The sequence below is a fragment of the Camellia sinensis genome, chromosome 3 (genome assembly GCF_055761805.1).
Source record: "Camellia sinensis isolate YWXY chromosome 3, ASM5576180v1, whole genome shotgun sequence".
Lineage (NCBI taxonomy): Eukaryota > Viridiplantae > Streptophyta > Magnoliopsida > Ericales > Theaceae > Camellia > Camellia sinensis.
Window position 1 is genome coordinate 2534811 of NC_138963.1, and position 11659 is coordinate 2546469.

General features: G+C 42.7%; 1 pseudogene; it reads left to right on the plus strand.

The window, feature by feature from the left end:
* Window positions 1-2410: 2410 nt before the first annotated feature.
* Window positions 2411-9533, plus strand: LOC145820867 (phospholipid-transporting ATPase 1 pseudogene; annotated as a pseudogene).
* Window positions 9534-11659: the final 2126 nt, after the last annotated feature.

Below are 11659 nucleotides of genomic sequence, written 5' to 3' on the forward strand. Positions count from 1 at the left end.
AAAAAAAAAAAAAATTGAGAGAAAGCATTCTTTTGTAAATTTGAAGATATGAAAAAGGTATTTATGTCTTAAATAATGGCTTACTCACCAAATCATCGCATCAATGTCACTTACAGTTAACTTAAATAGAAAAACTAATGGTGCGTTTTGATTCAAAAATTATGTGGGAGTTGTGTAATCATTTTTAAATATTAAAGAATAAACCGCACATAACCTAAATTATAGGACATGCTCCTGGAGGTAAATAGAAAATGGTATGAAAAAAATTTAAGCAACAATGGACAAACATGCAAGAGGGTCCTTACTGCAATAACCAGCTCCAACTATGGTAATGACATTAAATCATATGTTTACCATAATAAAACTTTGAATTGACAATAAATTAACGAGTTGAGAAAAGGTAAGTTTTGTTGGGGAATAATATTTGTTAATTTTACCAATCAGTAAAAGATTTACACGGTCAACTTTCTAACTAGGCATATCAATTCGAATCAAAAAAATATTTGAGATGATCTATTATTTTTAAAAATTGTATCTAAGGATGTATATGATAAATATTAAATTTTAATTTATTAAATATTTTATTATTATGTAAAATTTAATTTCAATGTTATATTATTAAAAATCATTTAAGGATGATAAATTAATATAATGTAATATTATTGTTCTGATTAATTTGACAGCTGATCTTATTTTATTTAAACTTGGACTATAAAATATTTTGACAAAGTTAATTTCTTTCATTTTTTATCTGCAAGCAGACCCGATAGCGGAACCGAAAAGGTCGTACCACGGTCCCGTATCGTAGAGGGCAATTTCGACATTACGAAACAAAATTGTCAGAAAACGTGAAGACAGTGAAACGCCTAACACTGTTGTGTTATGTTTTTAAACGAATCCCAGCTACACAAACCACCGATTGTGGTTGTGGTTGTGGTTGTGGCTGTGGTGGGGCATGCATTCCGGTGAGACACAAAACAACCACTGTTCTTATGTTCTTCCACTCTTCTCTCGGTCTTCGTGCCTCCCTTTCAAATCTTTTTCAATCTCATCAAACAATTGTGTATAGTATACGTGAAATTACTTACTATCTCCCTCTCTTCTGTTCTGTTCTATATTTGCTGCTATTTGGTTTTGTTCTGTTCTGTATTTGTTGATCAGATTCATAAAAACTCAGCTCAACTCAACAGTTGTGTGATAATAGAATAGAATAGAGATCTCTGACGAAAACGTTTCAGATCTCTGCCATTTTCGCCATGATTTCGTTTTCAGTGCATTGAAGGACTATCTGAATTTCTTTCTGTTCACTCTCTTTTCCCGATTTCCGAGACGATAGGGACCCTTTGTTTTGCACTCCAATTTACTTACTGTGGTTAGCTCTCTCATTTCTCCATCTTTTTATTATGTACATTGTGTGTATACATTGGTTTTTGAATCGGTTTTTCAATTTGTTGTCTTGTCTGGTTCATTCATGATCATGAATGTGGTTTTGTTTCTAGCAAGCTAGGGCTACAAGGGAAAGGGACTTTGATTTTCTGATATATTTGCTGTTTTTTTTTTTTTTTTGGGGGGGGGGGGGGGGGGCGATTATTTGTGTTCAGTTTTGGCATTTCTTGCGTATTCGTATGCACTTGTTGTTAAGTGGAGAGCCTTGAGGGACTTGTCATCATCATTCATGTGAACTGAACTGTTCCGTTTGTTTGATCCGTTTTTGGTGCAAGAGCATATTGTTTCCTCCTTCCTAGGGTTTCAATTTGCATATTCTCACAAGAAAGGGGTTTCGCAGATTTTTTTTTGGGGTTAGTTGGGAAGGGAAATTCTACATCAAATTATTTATTATTATTATTATTATTATTATTGAGAAGATGTTTTTGTGGACATGATTGTGTTTGCTGCTTATTGGGTATAGTTGACTGGTGAGAAGAAAAAAAGATGGGTTTTTGTTGGATGCGATGTCATTTTTGGACCAAGGAAGCTCAAATTCGTGGTGCTCGAACGAGCGATAGAGTCGGGATGAATTTTGCTGTGGGGTATTTATGAATCTCAAGAACTGTGGTGAGCTTTTAGTCATGCTGTTATCTAATGTGTGTCCTTCGGAGAATTATTTATGACTTCTGGTGAGCCACTGGAATCCTCCCTCAGTTGATCCTTTGTCATTGCCGTCTCCCAATCCATCTTCGAGAATTAGCTCACTGGGTTGTCTCTGTTCTAATGCATCATTTGCTTTTTCCATTTTTGAAGATGCACCAAATAACTTGTTTGATGCGAATGACGGCAAAGTGAAAAACGGTGACAATATTGTCTCTGTTTTGGATACAGCTCTTTGTGAAAAAAACCCTCAACATACTTCCCCTCTGACATCCAACTTCTGTTCAGCTGAGTCTCAACTCTTTCAGCAGTTTGCACTGGAATGCCCCCCATGAGAGAGGAAACGCTCGGTATCGTGGGGTGGGGTGGTTCAATGGAGCTTTTGAAAAATTCACGGGTCCAGGATAAGCTGAATAAATCTCAGAGGATTCGTCACAAAAGCATGCAGTTTAACGATAATTTGTCACAGGAAGAGAATCCAAGGCTGATTTATGCTAACGATTCGAGGAAGACTAATGATAAGTATGAGCTCACTGAGAATGAGATCCGAACTAGCAAGTATACAGTCATTAATTTTATGCCTAAGAACCTCTTCATTCAGTTCCATCGGGTTGCTTATTTATGTTTCTCAGCTATTGCTGCTCTGAACCAGCTTCCCCCTCTTGCTGTTTTTGGGAGAACAGTGTCTCTTTGTCCTCTTCTTTTTGTGCTTTGTGTGACGGCTGTTAAAGATGGTTATGAGGACTGGCGAAGACACAGGTCAGATCTGAACGAGAATAACCAGGTATCTCTAGTGCTCCAATCTAGTAAGTTTCAATTTAAAAAGTGGAAAAAGCTACGGGTTGGGGAGGTTGTGAAGATCTGTGCAGATGAAACGATTCCATGTGACATGGTTCTGTTGGGGACACATGATCCTAGTGGAATTGCTTGCATCCAGACAATGAATTTAGATGGTGAGTCAAACTTGAAGAAAAGGTACGCCAGGCAAGAAACAACTTCAATGGTATTTGAAGGATGCACTATTTCAGGGCTTATCAGATGTGAGCAGCCTAATAGAAATATATGAGTTCACAGCCAACATGGAGTTACAAGGGCAGAGGTTTCCTCTCACCCAATCCAACATCATCTTGCGTGGTTGTCAACTGAAGAACACAGAATGGGTAGTCGGTGTTGTTGAATATTGGCTACAGATTCTGGCCATGTGAGTGGCAGCCAGCTACATGGTGGGGAAGCCATGAGGCCATGTGAGTTGGCCATGAGGCCATGAGAAGCCATGTGAAGCATCAATCTGGAAAGCCACCGAAAGCACAACAATGGGCTGGCAGCCAGCTCTTGCATTTGTAATCTCTATATATAGAGAAGCTAAGGAGAGTTGAGATGTACAGCTGAGATAACAGAGAGGTGTGAGCTTAGAGAGCAAAGAGAGAGAGAGAATTACAGAGAGTGTTGTAATTCTTACCATTTTGTTCAATATAGTGAATCTGCTGCCCGTGGACGTAGGCGACTTGCCGAACCACGTTAAATCTTGTGTGTTATTACTTGTTTGAGTTCCCTGGTGTGCCCCCGATCCGCAACAATTGGTATCAAAGCTCAGGTTGCGAAAAATCAAATTTTTCCCGAAAATGCCCATATTTCGAAGTGCTCAAAATCCACTTTTGACCATACCAGGAGGAAGAACTCCCTGAGAGGAGTCCAGAACAGCAAAAACAGAGCCCAAAGAAGCTTCGACGCGCCCTCACGCGCCCCTGGAAGTTGGCACGTGAGTCCCAGTCGCGGCACGTGCCCACACGCGCCGTGCAGGCACCCGGCGTGTGATCCCAATCGCACCCACGCGCCACACGCGCGTCTCTAGGAAGAAGACGAGCCACGTGGCACCACGTCAGCGCCACGCCAGCACCGCGTCAGAGCCACGTCATCCCGCCACGTCAGCGCCCCGTGTCCGACTGACAGGCCACGTGTCAGCCACGTGTCAGCCACGTATCAGCCCAGTCAGCCTGAGCCGCTGACCAAGCCGCGTTGACCAGCCGTCAAGCAGCGTTGACCGCGCCGCCGATCCGCCGTTGACCGCGCCGCCTACGCCGTTGACTGAGCCATTGACCAGCCGTTGACCGGAGAAATTATCCGGTGCATCTCAGCGCACCAGATTCTGTAGATCTGACCCGTCCAAAGTGTTTTTGCCAGATCGGAGCCATTCGGAGTCCGTTTTTTACGATCCAATAGTGCTTCCCAACTATTTGGAGTATTCCGGACACATCTGTATGGTCAATTTTTTGAATTGAAGTTTCTAAAAAAAATGACAGAATCTAGATCAACCGAGTCCGTAAGTAATTCAGCCAGTACAAGCACTTCTAGGCATTGGACCCCGGTTTCCCATGCCAAGTTCGAGGTAGAGAAGTTCGATGGAAGCAGCAACTTCGGCATGTGGAGATGCGAAGTTAAGGATATGCTTGTCCAAATGAACCTGCACTTCACTCTGGGAGACAAACCAGATGACCTGGACGAGATAGATTGGGAGAGGGTGAATCTCCTGGCCTGCAGTTCCATCCGACTTTGCCTTGCAAAAGAGGAGAAGTATGCCTTTACAGAATATGATATTGTGAAGAAGCTTTGGAAGGCGCTGGAAGATAAGTTCATGACAAAGAGCATTGAGAACCGGCTCTACTTGAGGAAGAGGTTGTTTCGTTTCGACTACATAAAAGGTATTTCGATGAACGAACACCTAAATAACTTCAACAAAATTATTACGGATTTGAAGAATTTGGATGATCAAGTTGGTGATGAAGACAAAGCACTATTATTGTTAAATTCCTTGCCTGACTCGTATGATCATCTCACTACTACTTTACTGTACGGTAAAGAGAAGATCAAGTATATTGATGCTGCAAACGCCTTGGTGAACAATGAGTTCAGAAGGAAAGATAAGTCTGCAAACAGGGACTCAACATCCGAGGCATTAACAGTAAGAGGCAGAACAAATAACAGAAGAAATACAGGGCGAGGAAAGTCTCGCTCAAAATCCAGGGGGAAACCTTCAGACAAAAGACGTCTTGAAAAAGACGAGTGTGCAGCTTGTCGCCAGAAGGGGCATTGGGCAAAAGATTGTCCAAATAAAGACAAGACAAAAGAGAAGGTGAATATTGCACGAGATGGAGATAATGATGAAGGAGGAGCCTTCACAGTTTCATCATATGGCCAGTCTGATGAATGGATAATAGATTCCGGATGTTCATTCCATATGTGTCCTAACAAGCAGTGGTTCTCGAGCTTACGAGAGTTCGATGGAGGAGTTGTGCTGATGGGCAACGACCAAGCTTGCCAGACAAAGGGGATTGGAACAATTAAACTGAAGATCCATGATGGAACAATCAGAATTCTTAAAGATGTACGGTATGTACCAGATCTAACCAAGAATCTCATCTCAGTGGGAGTTTTAGACTCCAAAGGTTACAGAGTTACCATGGAAAGTGGAGTCCTTAAAGTTGTTCGAGGAGCATTGGTTGCAATGAAGGGTACTCGACAGGGAAATTTATATTTCCTAGATGGCTCTACAGTCACAGGGAGAGTGGCTGTCTCCACCAGTTCCAGCTCAGAAGATGATGCATCAGACACTTCCAAACTTTGGCACATGCGCCTAGGGCATGTCGGTGAGAAGGCTTTACAAGGGTTGGTAAAGCAAGGCCTGTTGAAAGGCGCCAAGACGGGGAAGCTTCAGTTCTGCGAGCATTGTGTATTGGGCAAGCAAACAAGAATCAAGTTTGGTACTGCAATTCACCGTACCAAAGGGATTCTAGCCTACGTCCACACCGACGTATGGGGTCCTTCCAAGAATGCTTCGTTGGGAGGTAAACACTACTTTGTGTCGTTCATTGATGATTTCTCTAGAAGAGTTTGGATTTATACAATGAAACACAAAGATGAAGTCTTAGACATCTTTCTTACGTGGAAGAAGATGATTGAGACCCAGACAGGAAGACGGATCAAGAAGCTCAGATCTGACAATGGTGGAGAATATACATCAGATCCCTTCTTTGAGGTTTGCCAGAATGCAGGGATAGTGAGACATTTCACAGTTCCTGGAACACCGCAGCAGAATGGAGTTGCAGAACGCATGAACCGCACTTTGGTAGAGAAAGTCCGGTGTATGCTGTCACAGTCTGGATTGAGCAAGACATTTTGGGGCGAGGCATTGAACTATGCTCGTCATCTTGTCAATAGACTACCTACTGCAGCATTAGATGGGAAGACTCCCATGGAGGTACGGTCAGGAGTCCCAGTTACTGATTATGATCAGTTACGTATCTTTGGATGTCCAGCATATTTTCATGTTACAGAATCAAAGTTGGATCCAAGAGCCAAGAAAGCCATCTTCTTGGGCTTCGGTGACGGTGTCAAGGGATACAGACTGTGGTGCCCCGAATCAAAGAAAGTTCTCATCAGAAGAGACGTTACCTTTGATGAGTCTGCAATGCTGAAGCAACCAGATCCTCAACAGAATGAGAAAGCATTGAAGAAGTCAGTGCAGGTGGAGTTTGAGACTCCAGCAAAGACTAGTCAGCCAATCAACCATCCTAAAGAAGTCTCAGAGGATAGCTCTGAAGAGAGTTCAGATGAAAATGAAGATCCAGAGGCTCCGCAACAATCAGAACCCATTGCAATCAGGAAAGGAAAAAGGGTTACTAAGCAACCCAGTTGGATGACCGATATGGTAGCCTATGCACTTCCAATCATTGAAGACAATGTTTCTTGCACTTTCAAAGAAGCCGTGCATAATGCAGAAGGTGTCAAATGGAAGGAGGCTATGGATGAAGAGATCGGGTCACTTCACAAGAATCAGACTTGGGAGTTGGTACAACTTCCAAAAGGCAAGAAAGCAATTGGGTGTAAGTGGGTTTACACCAAGAAGGAAGGCATTCCAGGCAGAGACAACATCAGATTCAAAGCTAGATTGGTAGCTAAAGGCTATGCTCAGAAGGAAGGAATAGACTATAATGAGGTATTCTCACCTGTTGTGAAGCACACGTCTATTCGCATCTTGTTAGCTTTGGTTGCACAGTTTGATCTCGAGCTCGCCCAACTCGACGTCAAAACTGCCTTCTTACATGGAGATCTTGAAGAGGAGATATACATGTCCCAGCCAAATGGTTTCAAAATTGCTGGAAAAGAGAATTGGGCCTGTAAGCTGAACAAATCGTTGTACGGATTGAAGCAATCCCCGAGACAGTGGTACAAGCGATTTGATCGGTTCATGATGGAGACAGAATACACAAGAAGTCAATTTGATCATTGTGTATATTTCCGTAAGCTTCCCGACGGTTCCTTCATCTATTTGCTCTTATATGTAGATGATATGCTGATTGGATCTACGAGCAAGGTGGAGATTGACAAACTCAAGGCACAGTTAGCAAGGGAGTTTGAAATGAAGGATTTGGGAGAAGCAAAGAAAGTTCTTGGCATGGAGATCAAGAGAGACAGGAAGAAGGGCACGGTTTGTCTGACACAAACCCAGTATCTGAAAAAGGTGTTAGACAGATTTGGCATCAATGGGAAAACCAAAGCTATAAGTACACCATTTGCCCCTCATTTCAAGCTTAGTGCTTCGTTGTCTCCACGCACAGAAGAAGAACGGAAGCATATGGCACAGGTTCCATATGCAAATGCAGTTGGTGCATTAATGTATGCTATGGTTTGTACACGGCCTGACATCTCGCATGCTGTGAGTATGGTAAGCAGGTATATGCATGATCCAGGAAAAGATCACTGGCAGGCAGTGAAATGGATCCTAAGGTACATACATGGCACGGTCAATCTGGGATTGAAGTTCGAGAGAGATAACCGACTCGGGCATAATTTGGAAGGATATGTGGACTCAGATTATGCTGGTGACTTAGACAAACGCCGGTCAACAACAGGGTATTTATTTACACTTGCTAAAGGGCCGGTAAGTTGGAGGTCAACGCTTCAGTCAACGGTGGCTTTGTCTACTACAGAGGCAGAGTACATGGCAGTGACGGAAGCCTTTAAGGAAGCTATTTGGCTACATGGGTTGATTGAAGACTTGGGAATTGTTCAAAAGCACGTTGAGGTGTTTTGTGACAGTCAGAGTGCCATTTGTTTGGCAAAGAACCAGGTTCATCATGCCCGCACAAAGCACATTGATGTCCGTTTCCATTTCATCCGAGAAATTGTGAATGAAGGGGATATTCTGCTTCAAAAGATTGGTACTGCAGATAATCCGGCCGATATGCTCACAAAGGTAGTTTCTGGGATCAAGTTCCAACATTGTTTGGACTTGGTCAACATCTCTCGGAACTGAGCACCTTTGGGTGCATGGCAGTGTTGATCGATCACTATGTTGGATAAGAGAATCCTCGCCAAGGTGGAGATTTGTTGAATATTGGCTACAGATTCTGGCCATGTGAGTGGCAGCCAGCTACATGGTGGGGAAGCCATGAGGCCATGTGAGTTGGCCATGAGGCCATGAGAAGCCATGTGAAGCATCAATCTGGAAAGCCACCGAAAGCACAACAATGGGCTGGTAGCCAGCTCTTGCATTTGTAATCTCTATATATAGAGAAGCTAAGGAGAGTTGAGATGTATAGCTGAGATAACAGAGAGGTGTGAGCTTAGAGAGAAAAGAGAGAGAGAGAATTACAGAGAGTGTTGTAATTCTTACCATTTTGTTCAATATAGTGAATCCGCTGCCCGTGGACGTAGGCGACTTGCCGAACCACGTTAAATCTTGTGTGTTATTGCTTGTTTGAGTTCCCTGGTGTGCCCCCGATCCGCAACAGGTGTGGTGGTCTATGCTGGTCAGGAAACAAAGGCAATGCTGAACAGTGCAATGTCACCTTCCAAAAGAAGCAGACTGGAAAGTTACATGGACAGAGAAACCCTGTGGTTGTCTGTTTTTCTTCTCACCATGTGCCTGGTAGTTGCCCTTGGAATGGGTCTATGGCTTCAGCGCCACAGCGACTGGCTCGATACGCTGCCTTATTACAGGAAATGTTATTTTGGAGATGGAATAAGATCTGCTGGGAAACTGTACAGATTTTATGGAATTCCTATGGAGACTTTTTTGTCCTTTTTGAGCTCTGTCATTGTGTTTCAGATAATGACACGTATATCTCTTTATATTTCTATGGAGTTCGTTTGGTTGGGACAGGTTGGGACAATCACACTTCATGATTGGAGACAAACACATGTATGACAGTAGTACTGACTCACGATTTCAGTGCAGATCCTTGAATATAAATGAGGATTTGGGCCAAATAAGTTATGTATTTTCAGATAAGACAGGTACACTTACTGAGAACAAAATTGAATTCCGGAGAGCAAGTGTGCATGGAAAGGATTATGGGAGTTCCATGGTGATGGCTGATACGTTGCAGGATTCAAACATTGCAGGTATGGCAGTGGACTTGCTTTACTTTTGTCTAATCTTTTAGCCCATCAAGCCTTGTGCATGCATCATCTTGTATGCTATTAGCGTTAATATCTTCTTTCACTATTATTATTTGAATTGATCACTGTTAAAGTTATTTCATGCCACCATCTCTGCTGATGCTAGTGTTTTTTATTGTCGTTTTGGGCATGGATTCTCACCATCCCTTTGTGGTTGAGCTCGCAAATGATTGAGCTTTCTTCTCGGTGCCAACCTAGTTAGGATTGGGTTTGTTAGCTATGATGCACTTTGGCTCTCCCACCTCTTTATTGATGTTCATCTCATATGTATTTTCATGTTTTGTTATCAATAAAGTTCTCTTTTGGTGATTGTAGACGCGCCCGCGTGGGGGACCTCGTGCTACAGTTTGGACTCAATTTGTGTCACGGTTCTAAATCTGAACCAAAGAGTCCAAATCCGGCAAATCGTTTTGAGAAAACAGATTTTTGAAAGAAGTGCCAAACATGGACTGCTTTGCCAGATACAGAGTCGCCACCTAAATATTTTTTAAAATGGGGGAATTTAGGAAACCCTGACTCGGTGCCGAAGGCCACATGTCCGTCATCACCGGAGTTGTCTCGGCTCGGGAGCTTGGGTACCATCGGGGAAGGTCAGCTATGAGCACCCCCTTTCGCCCGGTCCGAAGACCGGCCTCTACTAACCGTGATATCTGATTTTGAAAACGTTATGTGTTTTTATCCGGTTATTAGCCTAGAATTACTATGTTGTGCGCGCAGCAAACAAGTATAGACCAAATCGCTCAAATTGGAACAAAACATTTCATGTTTATTTTGAAAATGGTTTGCTACTCGCAAGTAGGCTAAAATACAGATTTTGCCACCCTCAAGTGGGCTTTCGGAAAAGATGATTTTGCCACTATCTAGTGGGCTTAAGAAAAATGCAGTTTTAACGCATTATCCCAATTTAAGTAATTTGACCTCCACCCACAGGCATTCAAGCAGTTTATCTCATGTAAACACTTAGCCGCATGGCAAGCATACTATTATGGCAACATTCACACGCATGTTGGATGCTAAAGCATAACCACTTACATTGTACTCCGTGCCAAAACAATAAACTAGTTAGCAAATGTGCGTGTCCTAGTTCATGTTATTTTGCCTAATGCAACACATACAAGATGCAATTTTAGTTAGGCTCGGTTAACTTAAATATGGCATACGATATGCAACCAACTGATTCATGTATTCAATTTTGAAGTTTAAAAAAAATGAATGCGATTAGCATGATGTACCGAGCCCGGTGCATGTCAACAAATGCATGAATGCACGCATGCATATCATAAGGTATGCTAATTTCAAAAATGCCCTAATCTACCATCGTAAGCAGGTAAATAAAAGGGAAGAAAGAAATGGGGATTGGAAGACATACACACACTCACCCACACTTATTACATGTTTACCCTCACTCGGAGGGTCCAAATGAATATTACAGTCCCAAAATAATAAACAAATGAAATTATTACAAGAATTTCTAATTTAATTTAAAGGAAAGGTGGCGAAGGAAAGAAAAGGGGAGCCGCAGCCTCTGCCTCGGGATGCGTGAATGATGCATGCTCAAATCCGTCTCGTCCAGAAAACCCGTACTGTACTCCTGTCGCCTCTGTTTGTACTGCCTTGTCTTTCTGAAAATTGCCAAAGTACTGGAGCAAGGTCCTTGCATCCTGCAGAGCACCACCGGCCGGACAGAATTACCACCGGCACTTCACAGTTCCCATCGGCATCTGTTGGATTCATCGGCACTACATATAGTGCCGGTCGGCACTAAATTCTGCCGGTCGGCAGAAACTTCCTGCAGAAGACAATTTGACAGCAAACAGAGAACAGGCAGTGCATGGTATGGAGTTTTGGACATATGTAAGCATGGTCATACTTCCTATCATATTTTGAACTCAAAGAAGCATGACCTTCGATCCTTGAACCATCAATGGTACATGGCGGGTCAAAGGATCGAATTTGCCCTTTGATATGAAGATGCATGCAACAAACAAAATGAAAACCGAGGCCTTATCAAGTTAGAGTCAAAGGTCCCGATGACCGGGAATCGAGGCACATTACATCACTTGAAGTATGAATGGTCCTTGATTCCCACACTTGGTTTGACACCCCAAAC